This window comes from Rhinolophus hipposideros (genome assembly GCF_964194185.1).
Source record: "Rhinolophus hipposideros genome assembly, chromosome: 13".
Lineage (NCBI taxonomy): Eukaryota > Metazoa > Chordata > Mammalia > Chiroptera > Rhinolophidae > Rhinolophus > Rhinolophus hipposideros.
Genome location: NC_138059.1, coordinates 48,095,629 through 48,111,760, shown reverse-complemented (window position 1 = coordinate 48,111,760; position 16,132 = coordinate 48,095,629). Strand labels below are relative to the sequence as shown.

The 16,132-nt window shown below is 42.1% G+C and overlaps 1 protein-coding gene across 7 annotated transcripts in view; it reads right to left on the bottom strand.

Moving 5' to 3' along the window:
* Nucleotides 1–16,132, bottom strand: part of SNTG1 (syntrophin gamma 1) — an 894,682-nt gene that overhangs the window by 649,210 nt on the left and 229,340 nt on the right. For 2 of the 7 annotated variants that reach the window (XM_081070081.1, XM_081070082.1), the window contains exon 3: nucleotides 8,522–8,614. The exons of the other annotated variants lie outside the window; for them this stretch is intronic. The gene's annotated coding sequence lies outside the window, so the exon portion shown is untranslated. The remainder of the gene's footprint in view (nucleotides 1–8,521; nucleotides 8,615–16,132) is intronic. 7 annotated transcript variants of the gene reach the window in all.

Sequence of the window (16,132 nt, the reverse complement as noted above, 5' to 3'; positions counted from 1 at the left end):
CAGATTTCAAAATTAATGGCAGAGAAGTCTGGTCCAGGGATTACTGGAAAGAACTAAGCTTAATAGTTGAACAGATTAAAATCTTAGTTACACATGTATCAACACATAGAAAGGGAGAAACACCAGAAGAATACTATAACATTGCAGACTCTCTCACCAAAGAATCAGAGATGAGGGTAGAATCTAAGGATTCATTATCTACCCCAAAGAGACAAATCTAATATCCTATTAAATATCAGGACTATGATACAACTGGAGCATTTAAGGTTCCTAATGAACCAGACAAAACACAATCCTTAGACCCCAAAACACAACCACATAGGCATTTAGGCATTAAGGAACACATTCCCATTATAATTGGCTGACTAAAAGAGGTTTACAAATTCTATGGCAACACATTAAGCATATTATTTCTATACGTTTTGATTGTAAAACATTTAGTGACAGATATAAATATAAAGAACCACCTGATAATACATCTATACACACTTTAATTTTCTTTGTCAAATTGATTTTATTGGACCATTAAAACATTCATACGCCAAAAAAAAGAATGCACCTTGGTGGATAAATTCTCTGCCATAGGAATTTCATTAGCCTGTCACAAACCCACATCAAAGGCAGCCCAAAGAGAAACTCTTCGATGGTGTTTCTATGGACCACCTAAGATTATTGAAAGTGATCAAGGATCACATTTTACCTCCACAGCAACTAAAAAATTGGCACAACTTTTAGAAATCCAATGGCGATATCATTTGTCTTATAATCCCACTGCTTCAGGCAATATTGAAAGATTCAATGGACTTTTTTTTTAAAAAAGGGACTAAAATTACTAGAGCAACAAGCTTCTTTTCAATTGGCACTGGATGTTGTAGGTTTCCATTTAATCAATGGGAAAGACTTGGTTGTGAGCCACCTCACTCCTATCTAAATTGTTCACCAGACATTGTCGATTTGCCAATTGACAACAAACCTTGTAAATTTCCTTATAAAGTCACCATTAAGGATCATAAAAATAAACTCTCCCCACAGGATATAATCCCTGATGGAGGAGGGAATATGTCATGCAGGGTGTCATGTGGGTTCTCAGCTCACTCTCCCCACAGAAGAATGCAGGACACGGTAAGGCCAAAAAGGAACACCCACGGAGCCATAGATAGGGGAGTCATACCACTATAGTCTCACTGGTGGTTGTGTTGGAGACAGAGGAAGCAGGAGCCACACTATCTGCAACCTGCCATCCACTTCTCTGCAATCTGCAACCCGCACTCTGCTGTGCTAACTGCAGTCCGCACTTGACAGCTCAGCCACCATCTTCTTGCTAGCCCTCATTTTCTACTAACGTAGCCACGGCAGTTATATTATTGGCCATTGGCTCACTCATTGGTCACTGATGGCCAACTAGCCACAGCTGATGGCCATTCAATCACAATTGATGGCCATTTACTACCCTAGTGAGCACCTTTCTACGTAAGGCCGCGAGCTTGGAAACTGCACTCCTGGCTCTGTCCCCACAGAATACTTATTGGACTTCAGGAGGATGAGGACAGTTACAGCTCAGCAAAGCCAACCAAATCTCCCCAAACTTTTAAATATTCTTGCTACTGTTTACTACATATTTTTTTAGAGCTTACACTTATTGAACTTGTTTATATTATTCTTATTAATCTCTGTGTTCCAACATACCTTTACTTGGCAGTACTACCAGACCTTATTTTCTCTATTTTATATGTTACTGTCATGAGAGGTGTCAGGCGGAGTCTCTGGTCCTGCTTCCCACATAAGAACGCGGAACATGATGAGGCCAAAAAGGAACACCCACAGAGCCATAGATAGGGGAGTCATACCACTATAGTCTCACTGGCGGCTGAGTTGGAGAAACAGGAAACAGAAGCCACACAATCCGCAACCCTCACTCCACCGCTTGCTAGCTCAGCCACTATCTTCTTGCTAGCCCCCATTGTCTGCTAGCATAGCCACAGCAGTTATATTAGTGGCCAATGGCTCACTGGTTACAGCTGACAGCCAACTAGCCACAGCTGATGGCCATCTAATCACAGTTGATGGTCATTTACTACCTGAGCCAGCACCTTTCCACATGAGGCCGAGAGCCTGGAAACTGCACTCCTGGCTCTGTCCCCACACTCCACCCCTACAGGGTCTCGCCTCGCAATTTATGCGACAAGAGTCTTCAACAAGGAGCCCTGTGAGAGGAGCCTGGAGGTGAATGCAATATCCTGGACACAGCCAAGCTCTCTGGGCACAGACAGGGTTTCTTAGGGCTTCTGGGCACAGCCAGACTTCCTGGGCTTCTTAGGGTACCACCAGTCTCCCCAGGCACAGCCAGGGCTCCCAGGGCACTGCCACTCTCTCTGGGCACAGCCAGACTTCCTGGACTCAGCCAGGGCTGTGAGCCTCACAATCTGTACCCCCTCCACAGGGTGAGGGCTCCAAGTCCTCCCCAATTTGGGGGTGAGGGCCTCAACAAGCACTTCCCAGCCCACAGGGTCGCAATGACCTTCGCTTGCTCCAGCCTATGCTGGTTGAGGAATTATCCACATCTTCCCTACCCTCCATGGGGGTCCAGCTCTCTGGCAGCTGCTTCTCCTGGTCTTCCTGAGACTGAGTGTTCATACTTACAAACTGCTCCACCGCCCTTCGGGGAGATTTGGCCGGCACTGTACCCTGCTTGCTGCGCCATGTGTCACACTCTGGTCACGCTCCCCACCTAAGAACGCAGGATATGGTGAAGCCAAAAAGGAACACCCACGGAGCCATAGGTAGGGTAGTCATACCACTATATTCTTGCTAGCGGCTGGGTTGGAGACATAGGAAGCAGGAGCGACACTGTCCAAAACCCACCATGATAACTGCAATCCGTTCTTGCTAGCTCAAACACCATTTTCTTGCTAGCCCCCATTTTTCTGCTAGTGTAGCCACGGCAGTTATATTAGTGGCCAATGGCTCACTGGTTATAGCTGACGGCCAACTAGCCACAGCTGATGGCCATCTAATCACAGTTGATGGCCATTTACTACCTGAGCCAGCACCTTTCCACGTGAGGCAGAGAGCCTAGAAACTGCACACCTGGGACTGTCCACACAATTACCTTTTTCCTTTGTGAATATGTCTACTGGAGGGGATAGCATGTGCCTCAAATACCTTTTCGGCAAACCCCCAAAACATTATCTGGTCATGGGGCCCTCAGGAGAGGATATCCCACCTGTATAATTTAGGACATAGGCTATACAATAGATACTACAGCATAGGCACTTATGAAGCGGTAGGCTACCTGACAGACAAATTAGGGCAATGGAATTTGAGAAAGTAAAACAGCCAATTTTTTGTTCTTTGGTGTGCTTAGTGAAATATATATGTGGGGACAGAGCCAGGAATGCAGTTTCCAGGCTCTTGCCCTCACGTGAAAAGGTGCTCACTCGAGTAGGAAATGGCCATCAACTGTGACTGGATGGCTATCAGCTGTGGCTAGTTGGCCTTCAGCTGTAACCAGTGAGGCGTTGGCCACTAATATAACTGCCGTTGCTACGCTAGCAGAAAATGGGGGCTAGCAAGAAGATGGTGGCTGGGCTAGCAAAGGTGGAGTGTGGATTGCGGATTGCAGAGAGGCGGATTGCAGTTAGCAAGTGACGTTGGTTGGTAGAGACAAATGGATGGCGGGTTGTGGATCGTGTGGCTCTTGCTTCCTGTTCCTCCAACCTAGCCACCAGCGAGAATATAGTAGTATGACTCCCCTATCTATGGCTCTGTGGGTGTTCCTTTTTGGCCTCACCATGTCCTACATTCTTATGTGGGGAGTGGGACCAGAGACATCGCATACACCCTGCATGGCAATATTCTCCACTGCAGAATGCCTGGATACTTGGATTACACTTCTCATGCAGGGCGACCTGCGGGGTCTTTGCTTCTGATCCCCACATAAGAATACAGGGTATGGTGAGGCCAAAAAGGAACATCCACGGAGCCATAGGTAGGGGAGTCATACTACTATAGTCACACTGGAGGCTGGATTCACACAACGTGTGACCTGCTGTCCGCTTTTCTGCCAACCGACCGACTCTCCTCAACTCCACTCGACTCCACTCCCCATATATCCCCATTATATCCCTGTGCATATAAATGCACAGCCATGGCATTTATATTAGTGGCCAATGGCTCAAGGGTTACAGCTGATGGCCAACTAGCCACAGCTGATGGCCATCTACTACCCAAGCCAGCACCTTTCCACGTGAGGACAAGAGCCTAGAAACTGCTCTCTGGGGCTCTGTTCCCACAACACTTACAGAAAATCTGAAGAACACAAATATAATCTATAAATTGCTTTAAACTTTAGAAAATCACTTAACCCCGTATGGGAACAGAGTCCCAGAGAGCAGTTTCCAGGCTCTCAAACTCAGTGGAAACGTGCTGTCTCGGGTAGTAGATGGCCATCAGCTGTGATTAGTTGATTATCAGCTTGATTAACTGATTATCAGCAGTAATTAGTTAGACATTAGCCACTAATATAATGGCCGTGGCTAGGCTAGGGGGTGGGTTGGTTGGCAGAGAAGTGGATGGCAGATTGCGGATCCTGTGGCTACTGTTTCCTGTGTCTCCAACCCAGCCGCCACTGAGACTATAGTGGTATGACTCCCCTATCTATGGCTCTGTTGGTGTTCCTTTTTGGCCTCACTGTCACGCCGGGTGGCATGCGGGGTCTCTAGTCCCACTTCCCACATAAGAACGCAGGATATGGTGAGGCCAAAAAGGAACACTCACAGAGCCATAGATAGGGGAGTCATACCACTATAGTCTCGCTGGCGGTTGGGTTGGAGACACAGGAGGCAGGAGCCACATGATCCGCAACCCACCGTCCACTTGTCCCTGCCAACCAACCTCACTTGCAATCAGCCTCGCTGCAATCTATAATCCACATTCCATCACGCCACTACACCACCACTTTGCTAGTTTAGCCGTGGCAGTTATATCAGTGGCTAATGGCTAACCGGTAACAGCTGATGGCCAACTAGTCACAGCTGATGACCGTCTACTACCTGAGCCAGCACCTTTCTAGGTGAGGCTGAGAGCCTGGAAACTGCTCTCTGGGGCTCTGTCCCCACACTCACCATATCTTGTATTCTTATACGGAGAGCTGGACCAGAGACCCCTCATGACACCAGTCTCACTGCAAACTATTATCATTAGACAACTATTAGACACCTTTACAGAGACACAGAAATATTTAACTAGGAGGATTCAATTTTTTAACATGCATAGAAATGCCAAAACCAGACAATGCATTGGACCTTTAAAACCAAAACATTGGACAGAAGATGAAATTATAACTAGTGTGGGGACAGAGTCAGGAGTGCAGTTTCCAGGCTCTCGGCCTCATGTGGAAAGGTGCTTGTTCAGGTAGTAAATGGCCATCAATTGTAATTGGATGGCTATCAGCTGTGGCTAGTTGGCTGTGAGCTGTAACCAGTGAGCCATTGGCCACTACTATAACTGCTGTGGCTACACTAGCAGAAAAATGGAGGCTAGCAAGAAGATGGTGGCTGAGCTAGCAAGCGGCAGAGTGTGGATTGCGGATTGCAGCTAGCAAGTCGGTCGGTTGGCAGGCAGAAAACTGGACAGCAGGTTGCAGTTGTGTGAATCTAGCCTCCAGTGAGACAATACTGGTAGACTCCCCTACCTATGGCTCTGCGGACGTTCCTTTTTGGCCTAGCCACATCCTGCATTCTTATGTGGGGAGCAGGAGCTGAGACCCTGCAGGCCACTCTGCACGACAACTAGGAATCTGAGACACAACATTTTGGGTAGAAGAACAAATAATAGGGAAATTAGAAGGGTATTACAGAGAAATGTCTCCCCAAGTCCTCTGCCCATTTTTTAATCGGGTTGTTTGTTTTTTTGGAGTTGAGTTGAGTAAGTTTTTTATAGATTTGTGATATTAATCCCTTATCAGATATATCATTGGCAAATATCTTTAAAGAAAAGACTATGTGAATGAACTAATCAGAGACAGTTTTGGGGACGCAGAGAAAAAACCGAGAGTGGTTAGATGGGTGTGTGGGAGGGGGTTGGGGATAAGGGGAAAGGTAAAGGGATTTGGAAGCAGCTGGTAACCACAAGATGGCCTCAGGGTTTTTTTTTGAAAATTAATTTGGGGAAGGTATTCTATAATGTTGTAAAGATTTTGTTGGGTATCCGATGGACATGTGTGGGGACAAAACCCCAAAAAGTTTCCAGGCTCTCGGCCTCACATAGAAAGGTGCTGGCTCGGGTAGTAAATGGCCATCAACTGTGATCAGATGGCCAGCAGCTGTGGCTAGTTGGCCGTCAGCTGTAACCCGTAAGCCATTGGCCACTAATATGACGGCTGTGGCTACGCTAGCAGAGGGGAAGGGAATGGGGGCTAGCAAGAAGATGGTGGCTGGCAAGCGCGGACTGCTGTTAGGCAGATTATGTAGATCCTGCTTCCTGTGTCTCCAGCCCAGCCGCCAGCGAGAATATATTGGTTTTACTCCCCTATCTATGGCTCCGTGGGTGTTCCTGTTTGGCTTTACCCTGTCCTGCATTCTTGGGCGGGGAGTGGGAGCTGAGACCCTTGCACGACAAATGGCGCAGCGAACAGGGTCCCCTGCGTGACACATGGCGTAGTCGGCAGGATACGGTGCTGGCCAAAGCTTTCCGAAGGGCAGTGGAGCAGTTTGTGTGTATGAAAGCTCAGTCTGAGGAAGACCAGGAGGAGCAGCTGCCGGAGAGCTCGATTCCCGTGGAGGGGTGGAAAGATGCGGATGGTTCCCCAACCAGCAGAGGCCGGAGAAAGCGGAGAAAGCGAAGGTTGTTGCCGCCCTGTGGGCTGGGAACTGCTTGCTGAGGCAGCCTGGATGCGGGACTTGTCCCAGGAGGAAATGCTTGCTGAGTCCTCCATGGGAGATGAGGATGAGGTCAAGGTCATCCCTCACCCCCAGGACAGCCCTGGCGAATGACTATGGACTATGAGGAACTGCCTTCTATCCCTGATTTAATGGACGCTTGACTGTTTGGGAACATACCACCATGTAGTGGGACTGGTTTGATGTTTGCTTTTGTGTCTTGACTGGCCGCCATTGATAATATGTAAGCACCTTGATGTGAGCCGCTGTTGTTCCAGCACAGTACCCCGAGAGGCCCAGAAAGAGAGTGGCAGTGCCCTGAGAGCCCTGGCTGTGTCCAGGAAGTCTGGCTGTGCCCAGAGAGAGTGGCAGTGCCCTGAGGCCCTGGCTGTGTCCAGGAAGTCTGGCTGTGTCCAGAGAGAGTGGCAGTGCCCTGAGAGGCCCTGGCTGTGTCCAGGAAGTCTGGCTGTGTCCAGAGAGAGTGGCAGTGCCCTGAGAGGCCCTGGCTGAGTCCAGGAAGTCTGGCTGTGTCCAGAGAGAGTGGCAGTGCCCTGAGAAACTCTGGCTGTGCCCGGGGAGACAGGTGGTACCCTAAGAAGCCCAGGAAGTCTGGCTGTGACCAGAAGTACTGTGGTGGTGCCCTGAGAAACCCTGGCTGTGCCCAGAGAGCCTGGCTGTGTTCAGGATAGTGCATTCACCTCCAGGCTCCTTGCACAGGGCCCCTCGCAGAAGACGCTTGTCGCGTAGATTGTGAGGCGAGACCCTGTAGGGGTGGAGTGTGGGGACAAAACCCCAAAAAGTTTCCAGGCTCTCGGCCTCACATAGAAAGGTGCTGGCTCGGGTAGTAAATGGCCATCAACTGTGATCAGATGGCCAGCAGCTGTGGCTAGTTGGCCGTCAGCTGTAACCCGTAAGCCATTGGCCACTAATATGACGGCTGTGGCTACGCTAGCAGAGGGGAAGGGAATGGGGGCTAGCAAGAAGATGGTGGCTGGCAAGCAAGGACTGCTGTTAGGCAGATTATGTAGATCCTGCTTCCTGTGTCTCCAGCCCAGCCGCCAGCGAGAATATATTGGTTTTACTCCCCTATCTATGGCTCCGTGGGTGTTCCTGTTTGGCCTTACCGTGTCCTGCGTTCTTGGGCGGGGAGCAGGAGCAGAGACCCTGCACGACAACATGCGTCCTATTTGGGAGACCACCTCACGGATACTGTGGATACCTGATCATGGCATGGTACATCAGAAGCTAAACATTAATGAATGCCAACTATAATTTTATATATATAATGTGATGGTTCAGTGTGAGGTCGGAGGGATAGTGGATGGGGGGAGGGGGGTTCACAGTATGAGGGATATAAATGATGAACGTCTAAGTATTACCTTGTTTTGTACACCTGAAACTAATAAATAAATAAATTAATTAAAAAAAAAAGGGTATTACAGGAATTACAAATCAAACCCTAATTAACTTTACCCCTATCACAAATGATTTCACCTTGCAGGATTGACTTGCATAGTTTTCAGCTTTCTTCTTTATTTGATCCTAATCTACATGGCTATATTTTGACCGGACACTACACCGTTTGTGGGACTAGAAATTGTTTTCAGGATTACCCCTCTGCAGGGGCTGACTGTAAAGTTTACCAATTATATCTTGTGTCGTCTGGAAACATTGTGGCTCTAGATGAGGACCGTAGGAAGACTCTTCTTGGATGCATAGATTTGATCTTCTCATGCCTGTAAGGAATGGGACCTTAATGAAAGAGCATTGTTACAAATTTGTTCAAGCATACAGCTTATGCCTAGACATCAAACTGAATATGGAAATATAGGATTTGCTTGGCTTTTAGAATATATGGTACATGTATTTGTCAGTTGCTTCTTAAGCATCGGAGAAAACATAACCCTGAAATTGTGCTTACTCGACCTGAATTACCTACTCCTAGTCATTATGCAGTTTCACTATTAGAACACATGCTTTCAGAAACTTCTATCAACCCTCTGTGTACTCGCAGGTATACACCCTATTAATAACACAATCTCTGCTACAACTCATACTGAAGCTCCATCTCCCCTTACTTTATTACCACCTGTTAGAGCAACATATAGGATACTCACAGGTGCCACTCTCCTTCCAGCACCAGGATTAGAGGAACATATTCCTGAATACATTCTGTGTAATACTTCTAGGCTTTTGCGTACATATTTTAACAGAGGAGCACAGACTCTATCATGGCTCAAGTTTCAATCCAATTGCTATCTGTCAGATAGGACAGATGCACGCAGGTTATATTGTAAAGACTGCAGACTGCCAGGGGATGGAGAGAATTTACACACCAAACACCACAAAGACATGATGTCCAAACATGCAAGAATACACTGATAGAATGTACACAATTGGCTTATTGTACATTAAATGGGGTTTAAATAATACAACATCTCACTTTTCAGTATACTTATAAGACCTAGAGGATGCAGGAACTTTTAAAATTCACAAATACAATATATACACTCTATACAATATATAGATTCAGTATATATAAATACAATATATAAATTCACTCTATACAATATAATGACACATCTTTTGGCATAGACATTGATACTACCCAAATTGAATCATATAGTCTCAGCCCTAATTCTACATGCTTCCAATTAATACTGGAATTTTACCAGGGCTTTACCAATTTAATCTATAACTTTTGGTGGGTACCTGGAGAAGTAGATGAGGATGTTTATGATGATTATCATGATGAGGATTATGAAGATTATGAGGACAGCAATAACATTACATATACTACAAGAACAACATGAACAGTAAAAACAATTTTTTTTTTAGATCCCAATACTTAGAAAACCATCTAAGAGGACACTGTGATAAAATGTACACTTTGCTGCAGCTTGCCTATGCTGACATTCAGAGACTCCTTAATTATGGTATTGCATATACTAATTCTTGGAGCACTTCTTCTCTGTTAGAAATGGATTATTCCAGGCCATTTGGCTGTACAGCTGATGGTGAATGTCAGATCAATCTAATAGAACTAATAGATACATCTTCAGTACTTTTCTATAACTCTTATGCTACACCTGTCACAATTCAGGGACGAATGTTTGTTCCCCTTGAAATACCCTTTTATCTACAAGGCTATTACCTTCCTAGAAAGGTAATTACCTTCCTAGAAATCTTGTTCATCCTTTCACTTCATCTATTTACTTCACTATGCAACCTTTAGAAGTTACCTTTTTTGATATTCCTATGGTACAAATTGAAACCCCAACACTTGTAGAGAGCTTGGGTGATGGAACATGGATTTTGTGTACTTGCAACATATTTCAGTCATTCTATTTTAATCACACAGCCATGTCAAATAACAATTTAACCTTTACAGCTTGCATGCATGTTTTGAATATTATTAATATTACTTTTAATGGTCATAGTTACATGACTTCTACTAATAAACATTTATCATACCACTTTTTTCCACCCATGGTGGCAGATACTAGAAAACCAATTCCTTGGATTAATTCCATCACAGTCAAGGAAGCTATTCATCAAAATTTGGATGCCCTAAAGACCACTCATGATGACACCATTAAATACCTCCATGCATTGGGAGCACATACAACCAAAATACAGGCATTGGTTTATACCATGAATGCAGGGTTATCCAAGGAAGGCATAACCACTGAATTAAGTACACCTTGTTCCTTTTGGGGGGTCATTAAGAGATCCCTGCACCTACACACTTGTTCTTGCTCATGGAGTACATATAAACCTTGTATTTCTTTCGCAATACCTGGAATTTCATCATTGGAAATGTTTGGAGTGGACTTAAAGAAATTTTGCTTTTTATGATATGTATTATTTGTGGATGGTATTTGCTGAAATATATAAAATGCACCTGTTGCACAGGTAAACTTTTTGCCAAAACACAATAATTGTGATTTCCTCAATGTTTTCTTTATAATATTTCAGAAATCAGGGTATGGCATGTATACAGCATATAAAATGTATAATATATGTTGGATTGAGGTTTGCAAAACAAGTCGTTTACTAGTAGGGACAGGGCTATGGCCACATATGTTTGAGACTGATAAGAGTGAAGTAAAAAAGCTGCTTTTGTGTGAAACTGAGCATAACAAAATTGAGTGATAAACACCTTCACCAAAACAACTTCTTGTTATCATCTAAGAGCTAAAAATCTCCTGGCAACAAACATCTAGTTATCACCTAAGAGATAAACAATTCCTGACAAACCACTTCTAGTTATCATCTAAGAACTAACCAAGTCCAAGGAAAAGAGGATAAAAGCAGAACTCCAGAGGAATGCTGTGAGCATTCTGATTGGGTGCTCAGCTAAGACCCTCACGAGGCTCTGAGCCAGACACTGTCTGACAGTCATCTGCAAGTGGCAAGCCGCGATATTCTTGGACTCTCCAAAGCTCTTCCTTGCAAGACCAGCTTGCCTCAAACCTGTCGTGGGCCCACTCACCTCTCCCAGACCATGCACCTTCACCACCTCAACTGACTCTGGGACTTGGTTCGTTATTAAATTTTATTCTATTCTGTATAAGCTTCTGTGCCTACGAGAACATTGGTCTCTGGAGGCACATTGGTTCCCAAATAAAGCTGTGTTACTCACTCTTTTGGAACCTGTGTGCCGGGACTTTGTTGCCACTCATGTCATGAGTACCACGCAGGAACGTGGGGCCCTGCTGAGGGGTCAATGTCCCCTTGACTTTTAGGAAGAAACTGAAGTGTGGCGACCTCCTTATAGGCGCTCGCAACAAGTACCAACATTCACCTAGCTGTTGCCAAGTCACTCTGCACTTGACATGACCCAGTTTTGCTAATCACAAATCTAACCAGTACTTATTAGGTTGTGAGGCAAAAATCAAAACAGAACTTGATTTCAGACCTGATATTTAAAAAGATAATAAAAATGAATGCAGAAAATGTTACCTTCCTCTTAATTCCTGAGACTTTTAACTTATTGGTAAACACTCTTATGGTCTGGGGGCAACACAGAGAATAATTAAATAGTGACTTACAGAGAGCAATTGTAGTTGCTCCCTGGAGATTTAATGAGAGCTATATCTTCTATGTTAAATTGAAGTATTTTTTGAAAACATTTTTTTAAATAAATTCTAAAATTCAAACAAAAATCCAGTGAAAATTATTTTGCTCAGAAGCATGAGGGCTGGCATTATGCCTTACTCCCATCCGTAACTATTTACCAGTTTACTCTGAGATACAGTGTTTTCCTGTGTGTTAGTCAAACACCTTACATTTTATATTCTCTGTGAGAAAAATGAAGGGAAATATGTCATATACAGATGTTATAAATCAGTTTCAGACAAGGAATAATCCTCGCTGTTTTATTTTTCCAGAATGTAGAAAATCTGAAGAATTACACGCATTTTGATCATACAATATAAATTAACATAGCCTGTGTATGATATGATGGAATATAATTTTAGCCTCTAAACTTATAATAATATATTGTATCTGTTTTAAAGTTAAATTGTTTTCATGTTACAACACATCCAAATTGTGTGCATACTCTGGAAATAATGTCTAGAAAGAGATTTGAATATTTTTATGCATATGTGAAACAATGACAAGCAATGGTTCTCATTCAGCTAAGTGATTAAACTTTATCAACAAGAAAGAATACAATATGTTGTTTCCAGTATTATTAAAAAGTGTTTTACAATATTAAGCATTATGATAATATTATGAAGTATAATATTCTTTATGCTATTCTCCACTGAGAAAATGAATATTAGCATAAAAAAATTCTAAGTGTTCAAAACCACAGGTTTTCTGTAAAGGAAACACCAATTTTTCCACTAAACTTAAATGTTGAAGTAGTTTATGACTATCTTTCATAGTTCTGAAGATTATCCTACTAATGATATGACCAGGTAGAGTCATATAAATTTTCAGAATGAATAGAATAAAACTTAGAAAGTTATGGAATATTCGTATGACTTCTGCATTAGTGTAGAAATAAGAGCAACAGTTACCATAAGCCTCAAAACTAAACACTCATAGAAATTGAGTTTAAAATAAAACATTTTTGACATACTAACAAACTAGCCTAACCAATTACAGGGAGAGATAGGCTTTTAAAACATAAAACTTCATGTAAGCATGCCTACAATGGGCAGTCTAAGTGCATACTAAGAGGATGTATGTTCAAATTTCTTATAAATTTATAAACTCAGAATGAGGTGGGCAATAATTGAGAATATGAAAGTGAGTAAGAATTTGGTCCTACATGTTTAAATCCTTTCATACACTAAGTCAATGATTCTTAAAAGTTATTATACAAGCAAAGAAAACAAAAAGACATGTTAAGAGTCACATAAATAATAGAACTGAGGGTGGAGTTGAGGAAAAGCCAGAGGCAGTGAGAAGTCAGGAAGAAGGAATGCTAAAACTGATTTAGGAGGCATAATCTAATCCAATCTTCTTGTTCTACAAATGAGTAAATCCTGCTTCATGGTATTATATTAAATAGAAAAAAAGTCATTTGCATAGTGTACAATACCAGACAGTGTTTGTTATAATGTTTCAGACCATGGAATCTGGAATCCAACATCCTAAATTTTAGTGTTCAATAGAAATTGGAAGTTATTAATATCTGCCCATATTGTATTTTTTACTGTGAGATAGGGATAAAAATAATGTACGTCTCATAAAGGAGCAAATTAAAAGATATGTGAATGTACTTAAATGTGCCATAAGCACAGTAAATACTTAATACTACTATTTTGTGCTGCATATGGCATATTTTACTTGCCCTCAGGACTAAGGTTGGATGACTGATACTTGATTCCTTTTAAACTAAAATTCTGTGCTTTGAATATGTTTGGTGACAGACAATTATATCATAGACCAATTATTTTAAGTGAGTACAAGGAATTGGAGCCCAGAGGAAGGATGACATGCCCAGATCACATTTTCTTACTACCAGTCAGGACTAGAGTTTATATCTTCTAATGTTAACTTGGGCTTTTAAAATGTTTCCCATGCTGACTGTTGCATTAGTACCTCATGAGAAATATTCAAAGGTGATTTATTCAAACATAGGTTATGCATAAAGTCATTGTTTAGACTCATAAATAATCGCTACTAGGCAACTGTGACATGGAAGAAGGAATGGGTATAAGGCAACAGGGGGGAATTGGGCAAGACCATTCATTAATACTTCAGTTCTTTTAGCACTAACACATACATAGTCATATATTAAATCTCTTGGCAATGAAAGCATTAAATGATTTTACATATGTGAACAACCTTCAAATAAAGGAACATAATTAAATAAATAATTTAAATATAATTTTGTATATAAATGAGTAAGTAATAAAATGTATATGATTTATATTATACATATATACCAGGGGAGCCAAAAAATGTATATAAGTGGACACTTTGGTCAACGTTGCTCAAGCAGTAGTTCACAGTAATCAGAAGTGTATGGATGCTGATGGTAACCATTTTGAGCACTTCTTTTAAGTGCAGAAGTCAAACATTGACTTGTATTCATCTTTTGTTATCTGTATATATTGAGTATTACAATTTTAATACAGTTTTCCTTTCTTAAAATGTGTATACATTTGTTTGACAATCTGTATATAATTTTTTAGAACAAAGCCATCTCAAAAATTGCATTCATTCTGATTCAAGAAAAGGTAGTATTGACTTACTTTCCCTTGCTTTTTCCTCTAAATAAAATGAACTATCCTGGAAATTATTCAACAGAAAACCATACAATGAGTCTGAAATTTGGTGGTAGAAAAGACAATGGATTGGCTGGAGAACTCATACTTGAGGAATAACCATGTGGTAAATTTGATTAGTTTTCTTTTATCTTTCACATATACTGACTGGGTATCAAAGAAACCTACAGGATTTTTAAAAAGAAGAAGGAAAACTTGCTTTCTCCAGACAAAGGATCAAGAGAGGGAAGCCCAACAGAAACCTAGGATGAATGTCATCATTCACACTGTTGCCCTTGTGGTGGCCCCATCCCTGGGAGCAGAACAGGGGTGAAGGCTCACTGCTGGTCACACTTAACATCTGGCTGGGTGGGTGGTCTGACTTACAGGCCACACACCTTATAAACCCCTGGCTGACCTGGCTGATGTCACAAACACGACACTGGCATATTAGTACCATTAGAATCCCAGGAGGAGAGCAGAAAAAGTGTGGAACTAAAAAATGTAACAGCTGAAATAATGGCTGAACACTTTCCATATTGGGCAAGAGACACCTATGATTCCAGAAGCTGAGAAAATTCTAAATAAGAAAATCAAAATCCTATTACAGTGCATCACAATTAAATTTCTGAATACTAAATTTAAAGATAAAGGAAAAATCTTAAAATCTTCTAAAAAGAGATGATGCATTTTATTTACTATAAAGGAACACAATTCAAACGATAGCAGATTTCACATCTGAAACCATGGTAAACAAGTGAAAATGACACAACGTTTTTCACAGGCTGAAAAGAAGTTTGTCATGCAGGTAATAAAGACATTCTCAAAGGAAGGAAAACTAAGAGAATTTATTGCTATCATAACTACCCTTAAGGAATGAATGGCTAAAGGAGGATCTCCAAACACCACCAAATATTATATAGCTGATTGGGAATTTCAGAAAAAAACAAAGAAGTAGTAAAGATACAAGTAAATATAATAGACTATAATTTTATGAGGATTTTTAGTCATAATTTAAGGTCAAATAAAAATTGATAATGGATGGCATCTAATGTGGAACAGGAAATACTTAAAATACTTATATTTTAAAAGTGTGAATGTTAAGGGGGTCTAGCTCTAAATTGACATCAAAAGCCAGATCACCAGGGATCACATGGGCCAGTTACTGGAGCAGCTGGTGCAGTCAGAAAAACTCAGCAAGCAGGACTTTTTCAAAGGTTTTTCAGAAACATTGGAATTGGCAGATGACATGGCCATTGATATTCCCCATATTTGGTTGTACCTTGCTGAACTGGTGACTCCCGTGTTAAAAGAAGGCGGAATCTCCATGAGAGAACTTATCATAGAATTTAGTAAACCTTTACTTCCTGTTGGAAGAGCTGGGATCTTGCTGTCTGAAATATTGCACCTTCTATGCAAACAAATGAGCCATAAGAAAGTGGGAGCCTTATGGAGGGAGGCTGACCTCAGCTGGAAGGACTTTTTACCAGAAGGGGAAGATGTACATAATTTTCTCTTGGAGCA